Source organism: Neovison vison, chromosome 1, assembly GCF_020171115.1.
Source record: "Neovison vison isolate M4711 chromosome 1, ASM_NN_V1, whole genome shotgun sequence".
NCBI classification, from domain to species: Eukaryota; Metazoa; Chordata; class Mammalia; order Carnivora; family Mustelidae; genus Neogale; species Neogale vison.
Window position 1 is genome coordinate 254,700,217 of NC_058091.1, and position 15,321 is coordinate 254,715,537.

At 43.0% G+C, this 15,321-nt stretch overlaps 1 protein-coding gene across 3 annotated transcripts in view; it reads right to left on the minus strand.

The window, feature by feature from the left end:
• CREBRF (CREB3 regulatory factor) overlaps positions 1-9,647 on the minus strand; it is a 54,824-nt gene extending 45,177 nt beyond the window's left edge. For 2 of the 3 annotated variants that reach the window (XM_044229473.1, XM_044229474.1), the window contains exon 1: positions 9,542-9,647. The gene's annotated coding sequence lies outside the window, so the exon portion shown is untranslated. Of the gene's footprint in view, positions 1-8,339; positions 8,655-9,541 lie in introns of those variants that run through there. The other variant, XM_044229475.1, reaches the window with a different exon arrangement.
• Between the last annotated feature and the right edge of the window lie 5,674 nt (positions 9,648-15,321).

The following is a 15,321-nucleotide window of genomic DNA, read 5'->3' on the forward strand; positions in this document are numbered from 1 at the left end:
AAACACATTTGAGCCATACCGCAAGATTCCAGGGGAACAGCTGCCCCAAGACACTCTGGATATATCCTAACAACTTCAGCACTCTGGTGATCAGAGACCTAGGCTCTTCCTCAAACTCTGTCTCCTCCCTCCTTTCCCAATTTGACACTTTTCAAAAGTAGCAAGAATATACACAATTTTGAAATCCTCTTCAAATTCCTTCCTATTATGCGAAATGGGCTACACCACTGGCACAGGGCTATAGAACAGCTGGTACAGAGGTTTTGGCATAAGGCTACAAACAGGCTGTAAATACAGTTTTGCAATCATTTATTTCAACACTGAGAAAGGTTGGCTGCCTCTTTGGGTCTACTACTCCTACAGGCTTGCTCTGTGATTCAAGATAAAAGGTTCTGCTTTATGAGTATTTGGAATTTTACTCCAGATTCTTACTTGCCTTCTTTTATTTGTAAATACAAGAATTCCCTGTCTTACTTTACAGGGATTTTGTGATTCACAATAATATGTGCCCTGACACAAAACAGATACTCAATAAATAGTGGTTATTTTTTATCCTAAGATTCCTTTCTTGTTATATAAGATGTTCCTGGAGTGTTGCAGCTACTGAAAGTATAAACCCGAACTCAACTCAGAATCCTAGATTGTCTAAATTCCACACTTAATTATCACAGAAACCCAACTTCTTGGAACTAGGGTAAGTAAGGGATCTGCAGGCAACACAGGTCATTTAACATCCCTGCCTTGGCTTCATGAGGGTCAACGTCAATTATGCTGGTTTAGTCGGCAAAAAAAAATCTTTCGATTCACAAAGTAATTCATAAGCTTCAAACTAGCTATCTCTGTACACAATTAGAACTGGCAAGTAGGGGCACCTGGCTGGTTCAGTCCATGGAGCAGGGGACTCTAGATCTCAGGTTCTGAGTTCAAGCCCCACACTGGGTGCAGAAATTACTTAAAAAAAAAAACTTAAAAAATTTTTGATAAGTAAATTACAAGAGGAAAGGGTTTCTTCAGAGAGATTATTGCTCTAATTGTTCAAACAATTACATACAGCTTATCTCTTTTTTATACTTAGTTATACTGGCTTTACCAGATATGCTGGGTAACACAAGGAAACGGACCTACACAAAATTTATCTTTATATCCATAACACCTTACACAGTTTCTAATTAATACAAATACACAGTTTATACTACACTTGTCTCAACAGGATTTAGAATAAACCAAAGGAGACAGACTACCCCAAGTGCTGGGAAAACATAACCATGCATGATCTGTACTATCAGAGAAGTACAAAGAGTAACAAGAACCTGATCCCACCCTCCATCAGACACTCAGAATTATTATATCACTCCTAGTAGAGGAAAGAATAAAATTTGTTTATATAATTCATTAGTTTTTTAACTTAGGAGTCTGGACAACCAGCAAGTCATTATGCTAAACCATTAGGTAGCAAAGTCCCAATAAGACTATACCAGGACTATATACATTTTAAAAGGAAATACAAAGTTAACTGAGGATTTAAACTAAAAGCCTCAAACTGGACTGCAGCCACAAATCAATGCCTAATATGGGTTTTGTTGGGCTCATTCACTGGTGTTTTTAAAAAATTAAATTTTAACTGCCAGCATTTAAATTGGAAATTTCATATAAGATTTCTGAGTCCTGTTAACAAATGCCACTCTCTTGGAGAGAAAAAAAAAATCATTAGGTACATATTCCCAGCAAGATCACTTGAATCACTTGAACTGAAACAAATTATCCCTTTAAACTGGCCTGTGCTCCCCAGCTTGCTCCATTCTCTACCCAGTTCCATTTCACAGATGAGGGCCTAAACCGACAGGTGTCTAAGCTTACAGATGAGGTGCTGTTAAAACCACAGCACTAGCAAAAAGCCTGTTTGTGAATACAGTTAACTTCAGGACTTTCACTGGACCTCCAAATAAAAGACAGTTAACGGTAAGAGAAGTATTTAAAAGACCTGTACACGAAGGTTCAAAATAGCTTTATTCACAATGGCTGAATATCTGGAAGCAAATCCAAAATGGACAGACGGATTTTGGGATCCATGCACTAACAAGTACCCAAATGATACTCGAAAAAACATGAAATCTCAAAAACATTATTAACATTAAAAAGTAATCAGACTCAAAAGACAAAACATTCTATGACTGCACTTAAATGAAATTTCAGGAAAGACAAATGTACAGTAATAGGAAGTCAATCAGTGACTGGGGCAAGGGGTGAAGCAGGGTCAATGAGGGAACTTTTTGCAGTGATGGGAATGTTCCATATCATGACTGTAGAGGTAGTCAGATGACTGCATAGATTTTTCAAAACTGAAAAGTTAGGTATATTTTCGCTTATGTCAGTTATACCTCAGTAAAGCTGAGGTGTTTAGAAAACACTATAGAGTACTACCATCGCTACCTGGTAAGTTTGGGAAAGTTTCAGGAAAATGTAAGATTTGAATTGAGTCTTATTGTAGAACAATTTAAAGGTGTATTAAGAAGTGGAAAACAATGCATATAAGTGGTCATATTCTGCACTGTAGCCTATGAGAAATGGCATCTCTGAATACAAAGGAAAATGTTTCATAAAAGGAAATTCACAGAGATGGCTAATTAGTACTTGGAAAGGTATCAAAACCAAGTTGATCTCACAAGATTTCCCAAAAGGGAATCAACTCAGACATATGTTGCTGTTCAAATGCAAAGAAGCAGATAGTGTTAAGGAATGTTTTTATTTTTAAATGAAGCAAAATGAAGAGGAAAAGTAAGAGTCAAGGGATGCCTGGGTGGCTCAGTTGGTTAGGCATCTGCCTTCGGCTCAGGTCAGGATCCTGGGGTCCTAGGTTCGAGTCCCGCATCAGGCTCCTTGTTCAGTGGGGAGCCTGCTTCTCCCTCTGCCTCCTGCTCTCCTTGCTTGTGCATGCTCTCCCTCTCTGACAAATAATAAATAAAATCTTAAAAAATAATGAAAAAAGTAAGAGTCAAAAAAGGGGGAAAAGAAACCCAAAGGGAATATCAGAAGGGATGGAAGCAAGGTGGTGAAATAAAGGTCAGGGACACATTATGTCAGAATAATAGGTATCTTGGTATTGAGCGATTACAAGAGAGAAGAGAGGTGTGTCAGACCTTGATGAAGGACTAAAAGAAAAACCAAAAACTATGGGGAAAGAGACCATCTAATCGAAGGCAGACCCACAGAGTAAAGGAACCAGAGACTTGACAGTGTTGAGCAGACCTAGGAGAAATAGAGAACAAGAGGAAAACAAAAAAGCCCTTTCCTCCTAAGTCTCACCAAGTAGTCTTCTCCTCCTCTTCCATCCATCCCCTCTCCACGGCCCTGTCCTAGGTGAAGCCTTCTCATATCCAAGCCCACCCCACACATCACATACATCTTTTATTTTTTAAGTAGGCTTTATGCCCAATGTGGGGCTCAAACTCATGACCCTGAGATCAAGAGTCACATGCTCTGACTGCACCAGCCAGGCGCCCCGCATATACCTTTTATACCTCCTTGACTGGACTAGAATGCTTCCTTCACTGGTTTTCAAAACCGAGTTTAAATGAACCTTTCCTGTGAAGCTTCTCCACAACTTTCCTCCAACTTTCTAAGGCAGAGTTAGTAGTTCCTCTCTGTATTTTCAGAACATGTTGTTCTAAAAATTATCCTAATGTTAAAATGTAAGGTCTTATTTCCTCTAGTAGTCTACAGGCAATTCTAGTAAAGGATTCACCATTAAGAATGAAAACCCTTACTAAGAAGCATTTCACAAAACCGCAAAGTCCTTTTACAAGCAAGAAATTTTTACATCTTATATAACACAAGTAGGAAGCTAGAAGCCTTGCTGTTTAAAGGAATTCTATATTGAATCTTTTGAACAAGAATACAGGCACCCTACCCCTAGTTTCTCCCCATACCATCAAGGACCTTTCCTTAAAGTTTTATTTTTAGAATGCTTTAAATTTCTACTGAATGGCAAAAATATAACACAGAAGGCAAAGTGCATCAGGAATAGTATTGTAGCAGTCAAAGAAGAAAATTCCTCTCTAAAATAAAAACAAAAGCACCTTAAACGCTCAAAGGCAGAACATTATATACTAAAGAAAATAAGTGTACAAGAATCTGAAGAAAGCTGGAGGACACAAAATCAGCAAGCTCGTAGCGCTTTCATGGGAAACTGCCAACATCAACAACACCCAAAGATAAGTAAGTAAAACGTGACTTTGTAACAAAAGATGTAAAAGTAGGTTTGGTGTTAAAAGGACAGAACAGCAGGATGAAAATAGAGTTGCTGGGAATTAGTGGGAAGATAGGTGATTTAAAAAGTTGTTTGGGGGGGCGCCTGGGTGGCTCAGTGGGTTAAAGCCTCTGCCCTCAACTCAGGTCATGATCCCAGGGTCCTGGGATGGAGCCCCATATTGGGTCCTCCTCCCTCTGCCTGCTTCTCTGCCTACTTGTGATCTCAGTCTGTCAAATAAATAAATAAAATCTTAAAAAAAAAAAGTTGTTTGGGGAGGAGAGTTTCAAGATAGATTTTGGGAGAAAGGTCATGAACTGGTGAAAAGGCACACAAGCCTTGGCCAGCAACACAATGGGATAGTATTGCAGTCACCAAGTCCCACTGCAGTCCCCTGCAACAAACTCTCTCCATGACTAGCCCTCTCCATGTCACCCTTCTCTGGGCTGAATCAGACTTATTAACAAGAATGATTTTATAGTACTTCCCCAAGATGACAAACACTGCTATACAGACAAATAATTGTCACAAACTCTAAGAAATAAGAGGTTTCAATCCTATTTGCCAAACACCCAGAGATCCAAGTGTGCCAAGAGCTAATGACAAATCTAAAGAAAAAGCACAGGTTGTGTTTGTGTGGGGGGGCATGCTTAGAAGGAATATTCAACAAGTCTAAATAATAGAATGTATCGGAAAAAAATTAACAAAAGAATTCAAGGGATTTTTAAACATCATCAAAATAGCTTTTCCATAAACTTTCTCAAAAGAAAAGGGTCAATTTTTAAATGAAGGCTTTTTGTTTCAGCAGATGGTGATTAATTCCTCCCTTCCAACTAAGTCCAACATCTCTACTAATAGTAGACTGACTTACTACCTTCCAGATAAGGAGTTTTTAGCAATGCACTTATTTATTGAGGAAGTTCAGAAACACTAAAAGGTGTCAGGCACAGAGTGAGGCACTGGGGATATAAAAATAAAGAGGCAGACTCTGAGCTCAAGTTGCTCACCAGGCAGGTTAACATAAATGGGTAAATACTGTACTTTGGAACAAGTGCTAATAAAGGTAAACTGAGAGGTCATTAAACTATGAAAACAAAAAAACTGAATAGAGATTTGAGAGGTGGTTCTAATCAGCCAGAAATATTGGCATAGTCAAACTACAAGAAGTTGAGAATACAATAACTGACAATTTCCCAGTATCCCACTGAGATAGAAAACATCATTAATCTCTCCCATTACGAATTAATAAACTGAATTACCCACAGTCACCCAGCCAAATAGTAGGCTAACTAGAACTAGAAACACAATTACAGGCCACATGATGCGTTTCCATTTTAAGAGGTCAATATATTCTCCTTTCTCAACTGTCAGGAATGTGCTTAACAGGTCGAGTCAACAAAATTGGAGAAATACTACACAGAAACAAAGCAAAAGCTACCCATGAAAAAATTAAGTATTTGCCTATGTAATATTTTTAGGGTTTTAGCATCTCCATTTCAGTGGGCACTTAGCACTACTTCACATTTTCCAAGGAAAGGGAGGGGTAGCAACCTGTATCTTTTGGGTTCTTGTCTGAAAAAGTATTCTACCCTATTTAGGTAATTCTACAAACATCTCAGGCAATGGCACCATGGATATGGCTTCCAAATTAACTGCATGATGTATCAAAGAACTCAGAGAGTTAAGTATTTACTCACTTGACTAACATCTCTTCAAACAGTTGTGAACAGTTTTGTTAGGAATCATACACTAAATGCCACTTTAAGATCTCAATAAGACTATACCCTTGACTATATTAAGGTTCTTAGGTATCATAATCTTAAAAAGCAAAACACTTTTCAATGAGAATGCATCTCTAAGATAAAAAGGACTTAACATTCCAACATTTGCTTTAAAACATTTTTTTCAGGGGCACCTGGGTGGCTCAGTGGGTTAAGCATCTGACTATTTATCCCCACTAAGGTCCTGATTTCAGGTTCACATGCTCAAGCCCCGTGTTGGGCTCCACACTGAACGTGGAGCCTACTTTAAAAGACTAAAAACATAAAAGTGATTTTTTCAGGAAAACATCTATTTGCAAATTAAATAAAAATGCAGACTACAGTGCTGCCTTTTGCTTTTATTCTAAAAATTCTTCAGGGCAAGAGATAATGTATATTCTGCAAGTGCTCAAATTACTAGCTGAAGTTTATGTTTATATATTCTGCAGTATCTTTACATCTAAATAATTAAAACCCAGTGACTGATGTCTTAGGACAGGGGTTGATAAACAAATTACAACCTTCAACCACAGCCAGTTCTTGTAAATAAATTTTATTAGAATACAGCCCCAAACATATTATCTATGGTTGTTTTCATGCTACAATTTGCAGAGCTGAGACAGAGACTACATGGCTCACAAACCTTAATATTTACTATCTGACCGTGAACAGAAAAAGTCTTGTCGACCCCTATCTTAGAATCATCAGACTAACAACCAGACAAAATATATCTAGCTTAAGAGTTTATCTAGCCTGTTAGATGAACTGCTGAATACAATGAAAGAGAATTTTTCTCCCAAACATCCAAGTCAAAACCCACAGGAAAACAAACCTCAGCTGATTAATTCCAAGTCATAAAATTGTCAATCCTGACTACAAACTATATTTAAAAGCAAACAGTGGATTTAGTTTAATTCTTTTAAAAACTGTGCTACAATAAAAAACATACAAACTCATTGTACTTTCACGATCACTTGTATTGTTAACCACCACCAGGGAACCATACAAGTTATTCTCTCAGTCTTTAAACTGGCATCCAAGAACCCACACAGAGTGAACTAGTAAACCAAGTAGGACACAGTCTTTCTAAGGGTCTGTTTTCACTTGTCCAGACAGAGAAGGGATGGTTAAGTGGAACATCCAAAATCTCTCCTCCTGGATGTATTTAGTCTCTTCTATGCTTACTAGCCTAAAAATTCCAAAGCTGATATATGTCATATAAAAGAATTACACCCAAGTAACTCACGTCGGCTCTATTTGCCATTCTTACTTTATTCTTTAAAGTAAGCGGTAGACCCAATGTGGTGCTTGAACTAAGAACCCGAGATCAAGAGCGGCATATCCCACTACCAACTGAGCTAGCCAGGGTCCTCTCTCTTTGCCATTCTTAAGAAAAATCAATAAATAATAAACTAATACTTTTATTTGCTGTAAAAGTTATATTTAAGAACTGAAGTCTATTAAAAAACCAGGGATTATATTTTTACATATCATTCTTAACAGAACTGACTCAAGCATGTCAAAACAATATAGAAATCGACAAATCATTTATTTGCCAATTACTATTTTTCCTCTGGTTAACAAAATAGGAGATAATGCAAATTCCTGAATAAACACAGTCAACTCCTGAATGGTCTCTGCAGGATACCCGACGTGCTTAACCAAAGTGCATCAATAAAAGCCTGGTACCCTTGACAATACCAGCGCAGTCACAGGTTGTAAGGTTATGCTAACATCAATCAAGCATTTAATAATGTTGACAAGATGCCAAAATGATCAGAAAACAAAGCAAAATAAATAATTTTCTAATTACTCATACCATTTCCCCCTTCATCTCTGGTGTTTTCCCAGCTATTTTGGATGAAAAGAGAATGGGAAAAAGAGTATTTAAAAGTACAATCAAGTGACAACCAGTTTACCACAGATTACCAGATTTACATAAAAACCACATTTTCTGCTTTTTAAAAAGAAATGTCAGTTTTTGAGCCTATTCCTCACCTGCAGGATATTCACAAGACAAAGTACTAAAGAACCTTCAAATCTAAGTAATTTTCTCAAGGCTCAGTTTTCTTATGAACTTGACTCACGTGAGCTACAAATTTACGTAAGCAGGAGGGACCAATTACTACTAGGACTAGGACTAGAAAGTGCGGGGGCAATCTTTAGAAGGTACCCTGACGAAAAAAATGGAAACCCCACCCAGCTCTTAACTTTCTCGGCTTTTTCTAGTCCCGGTTTTCTGTGCAAAATCCAGAAAAGCAGAACTTCCTCCTCACTGTCTGCCTCTATGTGAGGCCTTGTGCCGAAATTCAGACCGCTAGCTATTCAAGCACCTTCTTAACGTAGTCTTAAAGCTCGCGTCCGCTCAGAAACAGCAAAAAGGTTTGCTTTCTTGGGTTAGAGGAGAGCAATTACAGGGTTTGGCGGCCGTGTTTGTCAGGAAGGGTAGGGCCGAGAAAGAGGGAGAATCCAGAGATTGAGCTCCATCTAGACCCAGGAACCACCCCCAGGGGCGGCTAGACTGCCCTCGGTACTTCCCTGCCTCCTCTGCTCGGGAGGGGAGAGCGGTGGGTCGGGGTCTGGCTCCCCTGAGCTACTTCCTGGTCCGATTGGACTCGCCTTCGGACACCCGAAACGCCCCCGGCCCGGCTCCCTCGCCCTTTGCCCTGTCTCCTCCCCTCTCAGTGACCCACCACCACCGGTCCCCTCCCATCTAACATGGCCGCCCCACCCGGCCCACCCCCGGCACAGCCTAACAATTGGGGGACCCCCGCGGCACCGCCTCCCCCACGTCCATTGGCACAGCCGCCTTCATCCGCCTGCCCCATTGGACGACGCGGCCTGCCACTCCGCGCTGAGGGCTCCGCCTACGAGCCGCTTCAAGCTGCTTTGAGAAGACATATAAACAAATCCCGGAGGGAGGCCCCTCTCGCCCGTCCCTGGGGCGGAGACGGGAAGGGGGAGCGGCTACCCCAGAGACACCCCTGCCTGGATCCCCCCCAACCCCCAGCCAGCGCTTCCTCGTCTCCTGCCTGCCCAGTTCCAACCTTCGCGGCCCCGGCCCTTCCTCACACGCCCCTCTCTCTCCTCCCCCGCCAGCCTCGCCTCCCCTCCCTTCTCCGGCCCCTCCCACCCGCTCGCTTCTCTGACAGGCCGGTAGCCGGCAGCCACGGCCCCAGGCTCGGAGGCAGCAGTTAAGGGCCGGGCGGCCTGGCAGGGCAGACGCCTGGCGTTGCCCACCCCTGGCCTAGCCTGCCGCCCACCCGTGGGTCCTCTCTACAGCCGCGCTGCGCTTTTATATAACCGTCCCGGGCCGGGAGTGGGGGAGGGGAACCGGAGACCCCGTGACCTGCAGGAAGCAGCCTGAGGCCCGCGCGCCCCCAGACTCGGCCCTGGTCCCAGCTGCCCCGCGCCCGCCCGGCTCAGAGCTCCGGCGCTGCTGCCTCCTAGGCCAGCGGCCCTCCTCCGCCCCCCGCCCGGCTAGTCCCCCAGCCCAGGCCCCTGCAGGCTCCGGGCGGAGAGCAGCAGAGCTCACCTGTGGGTGTGGGGGTGGCTCAAGGGCTGGGTCCGGTTGCGCTGCAGGGGCCGCGGCCCCTCTCCATGCTGCCTCGGTTTGTTTTGTTTATGTCCTTCCTGACGGGTTCCCGGAAATCGCGTGACTCGCCCCCCTCACGTGGGCCGCGGCGAGGAGGAGGAGGGAGGCGGGGGCCCGCCGGCCTCCGGCCAATCGGGAGGCGTTCCGCAATCCGGCCAATCAGGAGCTGGTCCCGGCTGGGCACCCCTGTCACATGACACCGGAGGGGCGGATTGCCGGGAAAAACCAGGAAGAGGGGGCGGAGCGGGGGCTCGGCGCCTGCCACTGCAGCGTGGGCGTGGACCGTCTTTGATACAGAGCCACACTCACGTTTGTAAGGAAGGTTCGTTTACAAAAACTCTCCCATGCAGCATTTAATCTGATCTCACAACTGCACGGTGAGGCCCCAAGTGTCGTATACCCGTTTATATTTACCTTTATGCCTATTTGCATTTACATTCTAAGTTAGTGAAACTCACGGGAACCGAGGGCACTGACTTGAGAGGGATTGCATCAACTTTATGTATTTCTTCCACATCTGAACCTCTTAATTCGCTGAGACTGACCTTGCCTTCAGTCATTCGTTCATTCAACTAGTATTTATTGCGTACGTAAGCCCGAGACACGGGGATCGATCAGATTGCGTTCACCTTTAAGAGAAAGAATACCTGTACACTACTGTACAAACAGAATGCTACCAGAAGCGCCTAGCAAACCTTCATAACACATGTGCCCGAGGTTCCCTTATGCTCCCTAATCCTGTTAATAACAGCGACCTTCTGCTACCGAACGTGTACTATGTAGTGGGCTCATCATCTCATTTAGTTAATCTTACAGGTACACTCAATGGTAATATGCCGATTTTTGCAGATGGGTAAATTAAGGCTCATAGGGATTACTCGCTCCGGGTCAGGAAGCTAGTAAATGAACCATCCGGGCCCAGAACCCAGGTCTGTTGCCACAGCCTGTGCTCCCAGCCTGCTCTTTATACTTCTTAAAGGCACAGAATTTATCTTTTGAGCACGGAACAGAAATACTTTAGTAAGCATGAAAAAAGTTGGATTAGAGCACAGAAATGCTTGGCCAGATTCCCTAAGAATGCCAGTTTTCTCAAAGGAGTGACTGCCTTAGAAATTGTTGCTCTCCTTTGCACAGATCTACGGAAGTAGTATAGTGTTAATGTCAAAACCATGGACTTTGGAATTAGAACACTTCTAAAGATCATAGGTTTCAAGAGGGCAGAGATTAGCCCTGCTGTTTCTCTTCTGCCTTTCATGCCTGCCACATAGGCAATCATTAAATACTGGTCGAATAACAGCCTGGATATGAATCTTTGCTCTACCGCGTGTTAAGCAGCACAAATTATTTAACTTCCGTAAGGCTCCTCTGTAAGTAACTCATGGGGTTGATTTGAGAATTGAGTGGAAAATTTCATAGAAAGCACTTACCACAGTGTGTTGCATATAGTGGGCATTTAATGAATGGTAGTATTATTAGATTGTTTCAAAGACATCATTTAGAAGACACACTGTAAGCTAAATAGCAAGTAAGGATAATTCTAGACTTTACCAGTTTAACTGCCACTAAAATACTACTTAGGTAAACAGTATTAATAGGTGGTTATATGTAGATACCTAAGGGGAAAATAAAGTAATTCCCACCTCTGCATCCTTCAAAATTCCTTAGGGTCTCAGCACCCAGTGAAGGAGTATTTTCCCTACTGCACAGGAAGTAGCAAGATTATCATTATTTTCTTTTTTAAGTCTAACACACCACATTCTAATTTTCCATATCGACTGGAGTTTAAAATTGAAACATTAAAAGAAAAACTGGCTTGGGAAGTTTGGGCCAGTGTCCTCTTACTCGTTCATATTCGATTCTTGCATTAAATCCCCATGGGATACCATACCAATGATCCTTTCTCATAATACCTTGTTTGGAAAAACTCCAGCAGGCGGCTAGCTCTTCAACTGTTCCACTGCCCTTTTGACGGTCATTTTCATACTTTTGCTGGGCAACAGTCCGCTTGGGTCAAGGAGCAGCCTGATTCTTCTAACACGTGGCTCTGCCATTGAAGGAGCTTACTAGTGAATTATGTTGGATTCCCGCCTTTGCATCTTCCCTTGTCTCAGAAAGGACAGTGTTAGCTAATGGAGACCTTCCCATCATGGTTAATGACCATATTCTGCTCTGAAGTGAATGAAATCACTGACTACTAATTCATTTGTGTTTCTCTGGGTTTTATTCTGCCAGATTGTGCCAAAGTCAAAACTGGCAGGAAACTGGGACTGTGGAATAGCACTGGCTTGAGGTACAGGAGCTCTTCTTGTTCTAGCCACAAAGTAGTAACCAACTGCCATCACCTCTTCCAAAAGTGCTTAACCTTGCTTCTGCAGAATCAAAAGCCTGAACCAAAAAATGTGCTACACAAACATGACACAATGGGGGAAACAAAGCAATAGTTAGGACTCCACTGAACTCTTAAAAATAAAATTATTTATTTTTTGATTGAGTAACATATACACGGCACAAAATTCAAAAGGCACAAAAAGATATTCAGCGAATATTAAATCTCCCTCCCACTCCTGTTCCCTGGCCATTCATTTTCCCCTCTTCGACGCAACCAGAAATACCCATGCTCTATGTATCCTCCCAGTGGTCTTTTCTGATATGCTGACATTTCATACCCTTTTAACCCTGAGGTATTCAAAATGTAGTTCTTGGACCCAACACTTCAATTTGAGCTCTACTTACTATGAGATCCAGGATGAGGGGTCAGACCTTGCAGGGTTCCACTTTCTTCCCTTTCTTCACCATGAGAAATCTGGACTTGAAGTGGATGTTCTCCCCAACTTTCTAACTTTTAACATTGAGTTCTCCTGAAAATTAAGAGTTGCCACAGGTCCTAACTTTCCTTACAACCTAAAGTTTGCAGTTCTTCATTAGAGCACAGACTGAGCCCTGTCTGCTGATTATATACACATTTAAATGAGTGTTAACCTTTTGAGTCTAAGTGTTTTCTTTCTGCACCCCTCTGGACCTGTGTGATACCTTAACATTTCACAGCTTCAGAAGTGAGATTAATTAACTCAAAGATGAAAGATCTCCAGGAAAAGCTGTGTCCTTCTCACACTTTTAAAAACTGATTTTCTTCCTGAGGAGACTGGGGCATTGCGGAGGGTGAATCTAAATGATACGGATGGTTGGCAATTGGCACCCATCCCTCATTCACCTTTCCTAGAAAATATTCTTTGGGGGAAGAAGATTTCAGTTTTTCCCCTTGCCTTAACCTCTCAATGGGATGGAGTCTTCTTTATGTAACAGCTCTGAGCTTTGGTTTCTTACTTCTGGAAAGCACCAAGTTCAGCCCCAAGGTGGTTCTCTAGTCTATCCATTATTTATTTACCCCGATTCCTCACTCCCCATAGGCAGAACTAGATAACTGCTGTGGTCCCAATCCTCCTAGTCCTCCATGACTCAAGATCCCACATCTTTTATTTCTTTTAAAAATATTTTTATTTATTTATTCGACAGAGAAAGAGAGAGAGAGAGAGAGAGAGATCACAAGTAGGCAGAGAGAGGGGAAGCAGGCTCCCCGCTGAGTAGAGAGCCTGATGTGGGACTCAATCCCAGGACCCTGAGATCATGACCTGAGCTGAAGGCAGAGGTTTAACCCACTGAGCTGCCCAGGCACCCTGACCCCACATCTTTTATGAAGTCTATTTCTACCATGTCTATTACTACCCTCATTAATATCCTTTCCTCTACAACCCAACTGAGCACGTAAAGAACCTGTTGCTTTGTACTGTTCATATCATGTGTGTTATTATGTCCTCAGTTAAATCAAGTGGTATACCACTACTACATCCTTGAATTATGGAGAATGCAAGCCATGTCACTAGATAGCATAATCAAGCTCGTGTTTCGTGATGGATTAGGGGAAGAGAAGAGAGAGAAATAAATTGACTTCTGAGGAGTGTCTAACGTGTACATGAAGACCCAGTCCTCACCGTGGAGGAACTCAGAACCTGAAGGAGAGTGACATGGAAAGCTTACAGTATAACAGAGTTTGTAAGAGGGGAGGCCCTGTTGCAGGGGTTAACAACACGATACCTAAGTGTTTCCAGACCCTTTCTTGTTAACTTATTTGGGCAAGATACTAAGTTGACTGTTGTTGATTTCTGTCATGCATCAGATTGATTCTAAATATCAAATGCAGAACCTGATGAATCATAGTGCTCAAGTGTTGCCCCCTCCCCTGCCCCTCACTGACCTTCCAGGGAGGAATGTGAACAGAAGCTTCTTAGAAGAGAAGCAGCAGCAAAAGGAAAGTAACATGGCAAGAGAAGGCAGCCAACAACTCAGACTGCTTTGTGACTCCATTATCTTCCAAGGCAGCATTCCTATTAAAATTGTTTTGTCTGTTTCGCTATGAGTGAAAACTTCTAGGACAACTAGTAGCTTCTGTGAGGTTTTGTTTTCTGGCTTAGTTTTGTTTTTTGTCAGCACTGAGCTGAACATACACTGTTAGTATCAGCAACTCTTAACTGATAGCAAGCCAGGAAGCCAGGGAGTGAGAACAATCTAGCATTTGTTGTAGGAAATATTCCCAAAGGACAGGTACAATAAGACATTCTTGTTGGTGAGGCCCGAAGTAGGCCGATAAAAACAGCAAGTGGAGGAAAAGACCGATAAGCAGCAGGAACCAAGGCCTGTAGTTATGATAACAGTTTGCTGAACTATACAGATGGAGATATACTCCGAGAGCACAAATCCAGAGTAAAACTACAAAGCTGGATTTCCACATCTAGGAAGTGAATAGTCCAGAGGGGTTGCTAAGAGAGAGAAGTAATAATAAAAAGTTCAGAGAACAAAGAGTGAAGCTGGCGGGTGTGGAGGGGGTCCTTGTATCCACAGTTTCTGTTTTTCCCACAAATTCACGATGTCATCAATTTCCCTCGCGCGATAGCGAAACCAGGAATGGTGGCCGCCAGTGTTCAATTTTCCTCCTGTCTGCACAGGGCTCAGCCCAAGAGTGAGAGGTGTAAACGAAATAGTTGTCATACTCTGCACCTGTTTTCACATACCAGTCGGCAGTGAACATAAAGCATGGTAACAAACCCGAATGCCAAGGGCAGATAATATCTTGTTAGGAAGGGCAGTCCCAGGAGGAAGTCCTGGGACTTCCTCATATACCTCAGCCCCCATGCCTCAGTGCCCACCTTGCCTCCTGTGGGCTACCTGCCTTTCCATTCAGAGGCTCAGGGCACCTTGTCAACCCAGGAGGCACACCCATCACTCAGGCGAAAGTCAGAAGGATTATGGCTGCAGGAGTCCTGGTAAGCCAGCCACAAAGCTTCACTGGTGCCCCTACAACCAGTTGGCTCAGCAAGAGGGGGCTTCCTGCCCACTTATCCAAGCATCTCTTCCCAGCTTGGCAGAAGAGGAAGTCGCCTTTGGGAAAACTGGGAGTAAGGGTGGAACCTGAAGTGAGATGAGGACAAAGGGGCAGTTCTCCTGTTCTAAGGAAGGAAGTGTTAACAGGTTTAGGCTCCTATAAACACCATGGGAGAAAACACTAGGTGGTGGTCTTTTCTGCTCCCTGGGGTGGGGACACAGAGAAGTAGGGACTAGTAGAAAGGAGAGAGATGCACAATACTGCTCTTTGGCCTGTCCTGCCCCAATTATAGTCTGGTGAAGGGTAAAGTCCTTCGGGTCTGGCACACGGCTAGCAGTGGGTA